Below are 5,025 nucleotides of genomic sequence, written 5' to 3' on the forward strand. Positions count from 1 at the left end.
CTTTGACTTCATCAAGAAAGTTGCTCATGAAGTTGAAACCTAAAAAACAGCTTCACTATTGAAGGTAAGCTAGACGACCTAAATAAGTAACAGCCAACACTACAAGCAAAAAAAAAAATCAACAATAAGGAAGATCCAATTATGTAAATGAATGATTAGGTGCAAAACTCTTGGAATAAAAAGTTTCTTTTTTCTAAAAAGGAAGATCCAATGACCTTAGATACAAGACCAATAGATAGATTGCTTTTTTAAAAAAGAAGTATGGTACCCGTTTTATATTTTGTATTTAAAATAAATTTGTTATAAATTTCTAGACATTTAAACATATTTTTACCACTTTTATGCAAAACCACCTTTGAAACCTGTCGAGGACCAAAGTTGATTGGTTTTTGATAGTTCGAGTCAAAGATATCCTACTTGAAATTTGATGGCTAAAATCGGACTTGGGTGATAGTTTGATGGCTAAAAGTAGACTTTTTTTTTGAACGGTAGGAACTCTGCCGAACTTGTATTATTGATATAGGGAAATAGTAAACTTCTTACGTGGATAAGAGTGAGCTTCGTTGACGATGTCTCTACGAATTTTGGTAATGATCGACGGGAATTCACTATCTCATAATTTTGAAAACATAAATGAGAATCCATTGCCTATGGACTAATGGGCTATTTGACTAACCAAAGTACATCTAAGTAGAGTCCTATATATGAAACATTGGTAACCATTGATCAGACATGGGTAAAGCAAAAGGAATAGTTTCAGAGACAGCGACTAAATCATAACAAAGATAACAAAGCAAGGAGACAAATAAACAGAGTTTAACAGAACATAAATCTTCATCCAGTGCAACGTCGCTTTAGTTCAGCGGAGTAACTACTCTATTACTCCCTACATTTTTAAACATACAATGTTTAGGGCAAACTAATTAGTTTATTTTTAAACAAATTAGCTTCTCCTTAACATCGTATATTTAAAAAAGTAGAGAGCACATACATTATTCAAAGCTGGTTTAACTTCATGAAGAAACTCATGAGCCCTTTTGTCTCTCTTATTCTCAGGCTACTACTATCAATTGCACCGCTGCACTCCACGAATTACTCGCGGCCATTGTTGAAATCCCGAGTGCTGTCCATGAACAAATAGTCATCCAGGACGTCAAGGTTGTCATCAGCACCGCCGGTCAGCGAGGTCCCTGCAGCATCGTCGGCGGCGGTCCGGCCAGCCGCGCCACCCTGCTGGTGGTAGTCTACACCGGCCTCGTACACGGGAGCAGCATCCAGCCCCAGGAGAGCTTCCAGCGGGAACATGGTGTTGTCGTACTGATCAGGAGAAAACATCGCCTGGAGCTCGAGGCCAGGGTTCCCATCCATCCCCGTGCCAGGGCCCGGAGACCCCATAAGCGATGCACTGATGGCGTCCAGCGCTCCTGGTGCAAGTGCAAGCTGATCACCATCTGGCGCCGCGGCGAGATCCTGAGGCGCCGTGTGTTGGTGTAAGCCAGCTGATGTGTCATGACTTGTGACGTGGAGGATAGCAGAGGCGGGAGCGGGAGCGCTGAAGTTTGAATGACCCACGCACGGGAGCAGTTGCAGCTGAAGCGGTGACCACGTACACGATCGCGACGTCGAGAGGCGGTTTTCACTGACAAGCTTATGTATCACGTTTTTAGCAGTTCTGTGTGTGTCACAGTGTGTGTAAGCTATTGGTATAAATAGCTGGATGTTTAGTGCGTGAGTTAGTGCTTTGGAGTTGGTTGTAAACTCATTGAACTCTTTGTGAACAGAGGTGAAAAGGGGAGCCGACGCCCTGTCGGCAGTTTCTGTGTTCATCCCTTGTTCTTGATCGATTAGGCCTAGCCACTGAAATCTTGCTCGTGATTGTTGATCCATCACTTACATCTGGTATCAGAGCCTTCAATCACTTGCAAATTGACATCGAAATCCAGCCATGAGTGACCGGAGTGGAGTCGCAGGCGGCGGTGACCGTGGGGATCGGATTAATTATCCGGCTCTCACAGCGACCAATTATACCAGTTGGTCGATCCGTGTCAAGGCAATCATGGAGGATCAAGGTGTTTGGGAGATCGTGGAGCCGTCCGGGGAGACGTCGGAGCGGGATGCGACGGCAGTTGCGGCGGCAAAGGCGAAAGATCGGAGGGCGAAGGCGTGTCTGCTTCAGTGTTTACCCGACGACATCCTGATGCAAGTCGCGGCAAAGAAGACTGGGAAGGAGGTCTGGGACTCGCTGAAGGCGAGATTTGTAGGCGAGGAGCGGGTGAAGGAGGCTCGTTTGCAGACGCTGAAAAGCGAGTTTGATGCGCTGAGAATGAGGGAAGAGGAGACAATCGATGTCTATGCCGGGAAACTGACGAGTATGTCAGTGAGGTATGGAAATTTAGGTGGTTCGTTGGATGATGCTGCACTAGTGAAGAAGATGTTCGACACTGTGCCGGATCGCTACATCAACGTAATCGCCGGGATCGAGCAGTTCTTTGATCTGAAGAAACTTGCTTTCGATGAAGCAGTCGGGAGGTTGAAGGCTTTTGAGGAGCGCACCAAGAAGGGTTCAAGCAGTGCAAGGACTAGTGATGGTCAAGTGCTGTTGACACAAGCCGAGTGGGAAGCCCGGCAGAAGAAGATGTCAGGAGAGAACTCTGGTGGTGGGCGAGGTCATGGCAGCAGCCGAGGACGAGGTCGTGGTCGCGGTGGTGGTAACAGTGGCCGTGGCACTCAAGCTGATGGAGCCAAGGATGGCTCAGGGAAGAAGGACAAGAGTCATGTGAAATGCTTCAAGTGTCATCTTTATGGACATTATGCCAACAAATGTCCAGGAGAAAAGAAGAAGGAAGAAGAAGCTCACCATGTCAAAAAGGTGGAACATGAGCCCACTGTACTGCTTGCTGAATCAGTGGAGTCAGGACAGTCAGTACAGGAGTTAGCTGAAAGGTTACAGGGTCGAGTTGAGGTATGTCTGAATGAGATGCATCTGAATCCTGAACTGCATTTCACTGGCAGTGAGGAGTTGTGTGGTGATGTGTGGTACCTAGACAATGGTGCCAGCAACCATATGACAGGAGATCGACAGAAGTTCAGAGATCTCGACACCACCATTGGTGGCAAGGTACGCTTTGGTGATGGTTCTTCAGTAGAAATTCATGGTAGAGGCTCTATTCTGTTTCAAGGCCCTTCAGGAGATCAGTGGATCCTAAATCATGTCTATTACATTCCTAAGTTGAAAAGCAATCTTGTTAGCTTAGGACAGTTGACTGAAATAGGATACAGAATTGTGCTTGATGATGACTTGATTGAAGTGGTAGAGAAAAGCTCAGGTAGAGTAATCATGAGAGTTCATAGATCAGTAAACAGATTGTATAAAGTTGATCTAGAGTCTGTTGAGCCAGTGTGTTTTCAAGCAAGTGTTGGTGATCAGTCATGGTTATGGCATGGTAGGTTGGGCCATGTCAATTTCAAATCAATTAAAATGTTGGCTGAAAAGGAAATGGCTGGGGGGGTACCTCTGATAAAACACCCTGATCAAGTGTGTCATTCTTGTTTGTCAGCAAAACAAACAAGAAAGTCTTTTCCTCAGTGTGCCATGTGGAGGGCAGATGAGCCTTTGGAACTGGTACATGTTGATCTGTGTGGACCTATAACACCTGAGACAGCAGGGGGTAACAAGTATTTCATGTTGATAGTTGATGACAGTACAAGGTGGATGTCAGCCTTCTTTCTGAAAACCAAAGACCAAGCTGTATCAGCTTTTGTCAGGTACAAGGCAGTAGCAGAAAACAGCAGTGGCAGCAAAATTAAGGTGGTGAGATCTGATAGGGGTGGTGAATTCTTAGCAACAGCTTTTAGAGAAGTGTGTGAACAAGCTGGGATTATGAGACAATTCGCTGCACCCTACTCACCACAACAGAATGGAGTTGTTGAGAGAAGGAACAGGACTGTCATGGAGATGGCAAGATCTCTTCTGAAAAGCATGAAGGTTCCTGGATGTTTTTGGGCAGAAGCTGTGAAACATTCAGTTTATTTGTTGAATAGATTGCCAACCAAAGCCATGGGTTTGAGAACACCATTTGAAGGCTGGACTGGCAGGAAACCCCAGTTGGGACATCTCAGAGTGTTTGGTTGTAGAGCAAATGTTAGACCTGCAGAGCCTCATCTAAAGAAACTAGATGACAGGAGTGTTGGCATGGTTTATTTTGGAGTGGAAGATGGCAGCAAAGCTCATAGACTGTACAATCCACAAACAAATAAAATTATAGTCAGCAGGGATGTCATTTTTGAGGAAGCAGTGTCATGGAAGTGGGAATCAGAGTTTGGTGAGAACTCAGATTTCATTGTTGAGGATAATTCAGAATTATTCTCTCAACCCTGGACTGGTGGACAAGATGTGGAAAATCATCATGGAGTTCAAAACTCAGGGGGAGTTGACAATCTTGGTGGAGTTCAAAATGATGATCACACATTTGATGTAGCAGCAGTTCCAGTAGAATCAGGAGAAACCTCACAGACCACCACTGTTCATGGTCAGACAACAGAAACAGATGTTTCAGTTGATGCAGGAGCAGATCATGATTATGCAGAGATGGATGTTGATGGGACAATTGACATTGATGATGGTCCTGTGAGATTCAGAAACCTGAATGATGTGTATCAAGACAGTGTGGAAGTGGAGTTAACTTCTGACACAGAGATTGATGCACTATTAACAGTGATGGAGGAACCAAACTGTTATAAAAATGCAGCTGGTGACAGAGATTGGGTGGCAGCAATGGACAGTGAGATCCAATCCATCAATAAGAACAAGACTTGGGAATTGGTGGAGCTACCAGCTGGTCACAAACCAATTGGGTTGAAGTGGGTTTACAAGTTGAAGAAAAATGCAGAAGGAGAGGTGGTGAAGCACAAAGCTAGGTTAGTTGCAAAAGGCTACGTGCAAAAGCATGGTATTGATTTTGAGGAGGTTTTTGCTCCAGTTGCAAGACTTGATACTGTGAGATTGATCTTAGCCATTGCAGCAAA

This window comes from Sorghum bicolor, chromosome 7, assembly GCF_000003195.3.
Source record: "Sorghum bicolor cultivar BTx623 chromosome 7, Sorghum_bicolor_NCBIv3, whole genome shotgun sequence".
In the NCBI taxonomy this organism is placed as follows: Eukaryota; Viridiplantae; Streptophyta; class Magnoliopsida; order Poales; family Poaceae; genus Sorghum; species Sorghum bicolor.